A 9,854-nucleotide genomic window follows, 5' to 3' on the forward strand; every position below is an offset into this window, starting at 1 on the left:
TATGATGATGATGATCATCAAGATCATGATTATGATGATGATGATGATCAAGATCATGATGATGATGATGATGATGATGATAATGATGATGATGATTACGATGATGATGTTGGTGGTGGTGGGGGGATGATGATGATGATGATAATGATGATGATTGTGAAAGCAGGGAATTTGGTGATGGTGGTGTCGATGATGATGATGATGGTGATGGCGATGATGATGATGATGATGATGACGATGATGTTGGTGGTGGTGGTGATGATGATGATGATGATGATGATGATGATGATCGTGAAAGCAGGGAATTTGGTGGTGGTGGTGTTGATGATGATGACGATGATGATGATGATGATGATGATGATGATGATCGTGAAAGCAGGGAATTTTTTTCTGCTGAAGATGATCGCAACCACAATAACAAAGGCTGTAAACATGCGAAAGCAAAGCCGGGTTTGGGAGCACTCGTCACGATATCAGATCTATTCGACATAAAGTAACACCAAATGCTAAGAGTATATCCGCTTGACAAATGTCACGATGCTAAAGAGTATCGTCATTATCAAGGAGCGAAGGCATATTTACGACAATGTAAAAATCCATAGGAAATGATATTCTCCAAGTGGCAAGTCTTGTCGACCAACTCTTTGCTTTGCAGTAGTTATTATCATGTAGTAAAGATTCTACAGACTGTTGTATATCATCTTCTCTGCAGGGGCTACTTGATGATATGTACAAAGGATAATATCTACGAAAGAATGGTATTAAAAAATAGTTATTCATACATTCAATTAAGACTTCAGTATCAGGATGTTATTTGACATATGGGAGAATGCTATCTCACCCGATACTATTTCGATATACTCCAACGATAATAAATTGAGGGATCATAATCTGATAATTTGCAAAGAATCGCTAAGATAAATATTTAGAAATAAGCAAATTTTGTATAAGGAAATACACTAAAATGAAGGATAAATTTAGGAAAAAAGTATTACATAACACTCATATTCGATAGTAACAAAATCTAAAACATACACAAGAAATTCAAGTTAATACGGCTGTAGCATAATAAAGAATAATTTGAAGTAAATAGAAGCTTCAACTAAAAAATTATACATGATTTTATTACAAGTTTCGTTTAACGGCTCCCACATCAGTTGAAGAAAATACAGGGTACAATTTCAAACAGCAACTCATGTTTTCTGTGCCATAAGTAAAGAACTGAACGCTAAGAATTGTACAACGCTGAATGTGAGAAATAAGGAATGGCAGATCAGATATGCAATACCGAAGCTAATATTAAAGGAAAGCAATAAACTACAAACAAGAGTATTTTTGTCGGCGAAAAATTGATGAATGACAAAAAGCTTATTCAAAATCCAATATCTTTCCCAAATATATGTAAATAAAAGACAATGAAAATGCATGAGATAAATGTTTGAAAAGTGCTGATAAGCAGCGACGCTCGAGAGAGAATTGTTTTGCCATAGTTAAATGCAAAACTTGAACAAAAGCTCTAGGCGGAAATTGGAAGCAGATGTTTCTTTCTAATACTACTCGCCTGAACTGCTACCATAACGAAGTTTTACATTTGTTTCCGTTCGCAAAGTTACCTTGAAATTGTTTCCGTTCGCAAAGTTACGTTGAAAATATTTGGGACGTGAAAGCCCTATCTCAACTGAAATAGCACATTATGGGATGACGACATTAAGCCATGCAATTTAAAGTAATTAATGTAAGCTATAAAGCTTGAGATTATATTATTATGCCTGCCCTGAACTTATAATTTGCTTTTTAGTGTGGGACTGCATGAACAAATTACGAATATATAATATACAACAGCAACTAAACAGATTATAGCTTTCATTTCGTGGCTGCTACCTGAAATACAATTAGAATTGCAACAAGCGTGAAGAAATATTTTTGTATGTCCACTAATGCAATCAATATTTTCAACGAGCATTTTATACGCCATACAAACAGAATAAAGCTATCAAAAAATGTAAACCAATTTGTCGAAAAAGTATTCGTATAAATAAATATTTGTAAAATATTTCTACTGAATGAAAACTTAATAAGCTTCATACTGCTGTACACGCTCAGATATTTGTAAGATTTTTAAAAGGATTTAATGCAAAAGATAAAAGAAATAATACACCGTCTTTTGTGAATCGATGGAATGCTACTTGAAATTATTGACATTATGTTGTGCAGCATACTGCGCCATTAAGCATTTTTCACTCAACATTATATGTTTGTTTGCTTGGCACAAAGAAAATACGTTACATATCCTGTCATTTGTATTCAGATTTATTGAAATTTTTTCGAATTCTTCATTTAATTTTTACTGACTATGTTGTACGAGAAATGAGGTTATTTCCATATATTTATCAAGATAAAGCCAATGCTTCTAATTCAGTTTTTCAGTTGCGGTTTGTTAGACATAAATTTAATTAAACATTTACACAACTATAGTAGATTAATATATATTATGAATTATTTACTGGCATGTGACTGTGTTATACACATTTCTCCCGTAAATCTCAGGAACACTTCCATATTATTTCGCAAAATTTTAAACTGCAATCTTCATTGGAACCATGCATACAGCCAAAATGAAATAAACTTACTTATATCAGGTGCAATTAATAATTAACGACTACGATCTCTTAGATGCTAAAAATATTCCGATTAAGAACTAAATACTTGAGCCCGTTTAATGTTGTGAGATAAAGAAATGAAAATCTTGATAATTTTGCTAAAATTGTAATGCAAAACATTACTTCTAGCGAACTTCGTTATCTCGTAAGTATTTATACAATGACAAAGGAATTTGATTTCTACTAATTGAAAATGCCCTTGAAGGATTAGAAGATGTAGAAGCGTTTACATATTCAAGTATTTCTGTTTTTTTTCTACTTTCTTGTTCATAATTATACACATTTTATACAGTTGATCTGATTGTCGAGATTATAGATGCTGATGAGTTGGTGTCTTATGTTATTTCTTTCTTCAATTTCTCATGTTTACAAATAAATGATCGTTGACATTTCTCGTTCCAAGAGAATTGAAGCAATTGTGATGTTATCAGTTGCAATTAAGCTGTTATTCTTCGAGTTGTCACAAACTTTACCATAACCAAATTTAATTATGGCGTACTTTTGTTTTTGTTGTCAATATTTTTCTTATTACTTTCTCCTCCACCCATTCCGAATTTTCTTAAGAATTCCCCATTCTTTAATAGAGGAAATGACATATATATATATACATATATTTATACATGTGTGTTTGTGTGTGTGTGTGTGTGTGTGTGTGGATATGCGTGGGCTAGTGATTAGGGTGTCAGCACCTTGATCGTAAGATTGTTGTTTTGATTCCTGGACCGGGCGACGCGTTGTGTTCTTGAGCAAAACACTTCATTTCACGTTGCTCCAGTCCACTCAGCTGGTAAAAATGGGTAACGTTGCGATGGACTGGTGTCCCGTCCAGCTGGGGAACACCACATACGCCAGTGAAACGGGCAAACCAGGCCCATGAGGCTGGGTAGGCTTTAAAAGGGCGCATATCATATATAACTGGCAAAGAAGGTACGTATATTTTAAGATCTCCAAAAATTGTAATTTTTAATATGTATAAGCCTTTGAATAATAATATTCTCCTTATGTTAATCTTGTTGTTTATGTAGGGATCTATTTATCGTATTTTTCTTTGTTATAATTATTAAATAATTTAGACAAACTTTGATAAATAGATAGGTTTCGATTTAAAATGGTTTAGGCTGTTTAATAATAGAATAATTTTATATAAGATAATATTCCCATTCATAAAGTTGTTTATAGTAATTATAGTATATTTTAATAATATATTACTAAGTAAGGAATATTCCTATAAGTATGTAGCTGAGTATCTGTGTCTACTGGATTTGTTCCCCCTCTGTGTTAGAGTATTGCAGTGTGAATACGTTTATGTATGAATGATTGTATGTGTGTGTGTGTGTGAGTATGCATTATTAATGTGTAGAAATATTGTCTTTATGTATTTGTGTATGTATAAATATATACGTGTGTGTGTGTTTGTTTACGTATTTATATATGCTTATTACATGCATATAGTATATAGAATATATATGTGTGTGTGTTTGTTTACGTATTTATATATGTTTATAACATATATATAGTATATAGTATTTAATAATATTTTACTAAGAATGGAATATTTATATAAGTTTGTGGTTGAATATCTGCGGCTACTGGATGTTATATTTCCTCTGTGTTAGTATCATGTTGAGAGAATATGTTTATGAATGAGTGATTGTATGTGTGTGTGTGGGAGTATGAATAAGTAATGTGTAGAAGTATACGGCTACGTTATAAATTTATCTTTGTCTATATGTTTATGTGTATGTATAGATATATATATGTGTGTGTGAGTTTGTGTATGTATTTAGATATGTTCATATAAATACATAGATATATGTGTATGAGTATGTGTGTATATATATTTTTTTTATTTTTTGTTTTTTGAAATTAGCTATTTCATCTTTAAATATGAGAATTTAAATATACTAGGTTTCATTATATACAATCGTTTATAGAGGTTATTTTAGTTCATTGATAATTTTATATTTTTTATAAATTTATATCTTTAAAATATTTATTATATTTTAGGTCTTGAAACCACCTGATGAATGTCAATAGAAGTGACAAGAAACGATCGTAGTGGATATCTTAATTATATTTAATGTATGTAAAATTTTTTATGTATTGGATTAAGTCTTTCTTTGTTTGATTTGCATAATAGTGGTTTTGTCTCTAATTAATATTATATATATGTATATATATATATATATATATATATATATATATTATATATATATAGATATATATATATATATATATGTATATATATATACATATATCAATCCAAATATGTATCTATTTAACTATCTTCTATCTCCGTCAGATGTTGGCAATTTCTGTATTGTCCCAAAAGAGACTTCGTGAAGATTTTTCGGAATTTTTCAAATTTAAAACGCAATCTCCTTACAATTCATGTAATCTATTGATATATTAAAATTTCACCCTTTCGAACTGCCTCAGGTTTTCATTTTTGTCATCTTATTCATTTTCACATTTTTTCAGTTTTCATTTTTCCTTTTCACGTTTCATTTCTCGTTTCTCAGTCGCAAGTTGCTAATTTCACAATTGCCACTTTCTATTACCTCTTATTTTCTCCTGTCATGTTCACTTATACCAACTTCTCTTACACATCGCTCTTTCGCGAACCGCTATTATTATTTTATAGATCACGTTTGGCGAACCGCTAAGTCATTTTATTGACCTCCTATCACGAACCGCTATGTTATTTTATCGATCTACTTGGCGAACCGCTAAGTTATTTTATCGATCTCGTTTGCCGAACCGCCAAGTTCCTTTCTGGGACTGTCACATTAAGTTGAAAGTATACAACTACTCTATTGTACCACTACTGCTTATATCTCTGTGATATTTAGAAATGTAAAATTTCTATTTTTGCAATCAGTGGATTTATTTCACTACAATTCTTATATGTTTACAAAGGTTACACAAGCATCTCTAACTAGCAGGCCATGCTAGTACAGAATGATGATGAGTAAAGACTCAGAAACTAATCTCTGGATGCAGACTTAGCTGGGTGGGAGTGCTTGTCTCCCCCTTGCAAGCATAAGGACACAGGAAATGTGTCAAGGCCGACAGGAATCGTTGGTGCTTCCTAGAGCTAAATAGCAGTGGTGTGATTCCCTTCATGGGACTGCCACATTAAGTTGAGAGTATACAACTACTCTATCGTACCACTACTGCTTATATCTCTCTAAGATATTTAGAAATGCCATATATATATATATATATATATATATATGTTTATAAAACTAGATGCGGATTTTCGGTATTTGACGTCTAATTGTAGCGTATAGGCTCTGACATTCAAGCACCCTTAATTATGATTATTTCTTTATCGTGGCTCGCCGACGGTTACGACGACAAGTGTTCTATTTGAACCGATCAACAGAACAGCCTGCTCATGAAATTAACGTGAATGTGGCTGAACACTCCACAGACAAGTGTACCCTTAACGTAGTTTTCAAGGATTCAGTATGACAAGCCTGGTCATTTGAAATACAGGTGCAACAGTAACAGGAAGAAAGAATATCAGGAAATTGTGGCCAAAGATGACAGCAGGTTTCGCCACCACCTCCTGCCAGAGTCACGTGGAGGTTTATGTGTTTTCGCTCAATAAAGACTCACAACGTCCGGGCTGGGAATCTAAACCGCTATCCTACGCCCGCGAGTCCGCTGCCCTAACCACAGGGTCATTGTACCACCATATCTTCATAATTATGCAGTGATACACACAGACACACGCACAAACACACACACATACACACATAGTAATACTCGTGTCTCTGTGTGTGTGTTTGTGAGTGGGTTGGTGTTTGCATGCGTGTGTGTATGTCTGTGTCTGTACCTGTGTTCATGTGTATGTGTTTGTGTGTGTGTGAATGTGCGCGCTCTCAGATATAATGTAAATATTGTTTTATCCCAGAAGATAGCACGTATTCTATTTCGTTTATATTTTCATCTATCAGACTGCTACTAACTTCGTCATGTAGTGTGGAAATTTTACTAAATGAAATGAGACGATAATTCGCTGTAAGCGTTTCACTGTCCACTTTGTATACAAACTTAACGTAGAATAAGTGATTATCGATTATATAATGTAACAGCTATTTCAGCATTCTTTGAAGAATAACTTACTTCTGATGGCAGCTTTGTGGTGTATTTCCAGGAGTGATGGCAGCTTTGTGATATATTACCAACCACATGGTTCTGGGTTCAGGCCCACTGCGTGGCAACTTGGGCAAGTGTTTTCTACTATAGCCTCTGGCCGACCGAAGTTTTTTGAGTGGATTTGGTAGAGGAAAACTGAAAGAAGCCCGTCATATATATATATATATATGTGTGTGTGTGTGTGTGTGTGTGTGTGTGCATGTTTGCCTGTGTTTGTCCCCAACATCGCTGGACCACCGATACTGGTGTTTTTACGTTCCCGTAAAATAGCGGTTCGGCAAAAGATATCGATAGAATAAGTACTAGGCTTACAAAGAATAAGTCTTGGGATCGATTTGCACGACTAAAGGCGGTGCTCCAGCATGGCAGAAGTCAAATGACTGAAACAAGTAAAAGAGTAACAGAGTAAAGAGTATACAATTACATTTATGATTAAGTAGCTACTGTTATACTTATATTGTACCTCTTGTGTTGAACGATTACATTTCATACAAATGTAAATATAAATTTAGGTATGACATGGACCGTCTAATTACACGCTCACTACTATATAAATGATCTTTAAAACTCTGTACTTCAATTTACTGATGTCATTTTGAAGTACGTCGAAATAGTTGAAATGATTGTAAATATTCAGTATATAGGCATAAGAGTGGCTGCTTCGTAAATAAATAGCTTGCTTATCAACCACATGGTTCCGGGTACAGTTCCACTGGATGGCAATTTGGGCTAGTGTATATATATATATATATGTTTCACTCTTTTACTTGTTTCAGTCATTTGACTGCGGCCATGCTGGAGCACCGCCTTTAATCGAGCAACTCGACCCCAGGACTTATTCTTTGTAAGACCAGTACTTATTCTATCGGTCTCTTTTGTCGAACCGCTAAGTGACGGGGACATAAACACACCAGTATCGATTGTCAAGCAATGCTAGGGGGAAAAACACAGACACACAAACATACACGCATACACACACACACACATATATATATATATGTATATATATATATGTGTGTGTGTGTGTGTTTGTGTGTTTGTATTTGTCCTCACCATTACTTGATAACCGATATCGTTGTGTTCATGTCTCATAAACTGGCAGTTCGGCAAAAGAGAATCATGGAATCAGTACTAGGCTTACGAGGGGTAAGTCCTGGGGTAGATTTGTTCGACTAAAGGCGGTGCTCCGGCATGGCCGCAGTCAAATGACTGAAAGAATAAAAAAAAAGAATATAAACCGGATTAAAGGATTTCAATGTCTTCTGTCATCAGAGTACTGATAGCGATGATTATGTGAAAAAACGTCAGGATAATTGAACAAATATCAGAAAAATCATAAATAGATTTTTGCAGTAATAAAAAAACCAAGAAGAAGGGGCATAGAATGAAATGCAAACACGGCCCATCTTCATTTATTTCACAAATAAAAGATGGCATTTTAAAAAAATACATGAGAAGATATAATAGCGTCAAGATTAACAAGTAACAATACCCTGAAACACAATCAACAAATACAGGAACAAATATTTGAAAAGATTACGCAACTCACAACAATTACAGCACTTTGAATAGAAAAGTAAATAATAAACGGTGGAGTTCTTTATGTAAAAAAAGGACCGAAGATAGCATTCAGGCTCAGATTTTTCTAATGACGTAAAATTTCGTAAACGAAATCCTGCATCAACATTATCTATAGCATCAACCATAACACAAAAGAAAATTATAAGGAATAGAGCACAGAGATTTTTCTTGCTATTCAAATACGCATGTAAAGCAATCAATAGCGAAGTTTGTAAACTACATCAAAAAGTAAAACTGCGCAAGATTACGTTTATGCAAATACCGTGGAAAGCAATACCCAAAAGGGAAACAATAGGAATCGCTAAGACAAAGAGTGAGAAAGAAGGAAGGGGGAGACAGAGGGAGATGGAGAGCAAATGTAATTACATGATGAACCAATTTTTTGTAAGTCATTAATAGTATTATATTTTGTAAAATCAGAAGCGACGGAATTTGAATGCTTGTGTAAGTGCTGTTGCAAAAATCACTAAGTAACCCCTATGTAGTAACATGTGTACTTATTTTGATACCTGAGTAATAATGTACCTACGTAAATGCATGGATACACTCACGCCTATATATATATATATATATAATATATATATATCGTGATCACGTGACCGACCAGTCCATCAGATGTAGTTGCACATCGCTGGTCACAATGCGTTCGCATTGTTTTAGCCTTCGAATGACGCCACCCCGCTGGCTAAGCGAGCAGGCTAACAGAAGAAAGAGTGGGAGAAAGAGTGGTGAAAGAGTACAGCAGGGATCATCACCCCTGCCGGAGCCTCGTGGAGCTTTTAGGTGTTTTCGCTCAATAAACACTCATATATATATATATATATATATATATATATATATATATATATATATAACGGGAGAGATGAACGGAGAGAGATAGAAAGATACCTGTATATCTATATGCCTATATCCAGTGTGTGTGTGTGTGTGTGTTTGTTCGTGTGATATTTACTATGTAAAATATGTTCGTAAATACTAGTCGCAATGAAAACAATATCACAGGAATGACAACGATTAACACTTTAAAAGAATGAGAAATGCCCTCCATTTTTAAACGTTAACACTGCATCAGAAGAAAGAACAATCTGAGAGAGAATGAAATGCGAAATGACTACTGAGCTTGTAAGAAAATTTTGGACGGAATGTTAGAAACGGAGTGCAGATTATGTCTTAGCGGGTGGAATTTAAGACAACGTGATAAGCCGGTTATGTCTTTGCAATTATACGCTTGTCTCTATGATATTTGTGTGTTTTGGCGAGGAATAAAAATTTGCAGTTGTTTGCAGTTGATGCGCATGTAGGATGTCATTGTGTATTTGAAATTAATCGTGAAGTGGTTGGTAAGGAGGCATAGCCTGGATGTGAGGAAATGAGGCCGGGCGTGCGAATGTGAAGTTGAAGCTAGTAGCATGTGTTAGGTAGTGTGGAGTGTTAGTTATAAATATC

The sequence above is a fragment of the Octopus sinensis genome, linkage group LG8 (assembly GCF_006345805.1).
Source record: "Octopus sinensis linkage group LG8, ASM634580v1, whole genome shotgun sequence".
In the NCBI taxonomy this organism is placed as follows: Eukaryota; Metazoa; Mollusca; class Cephalopoda; order Octopoda; family Octopodidae; genus Octopus; species Octopus sinensis.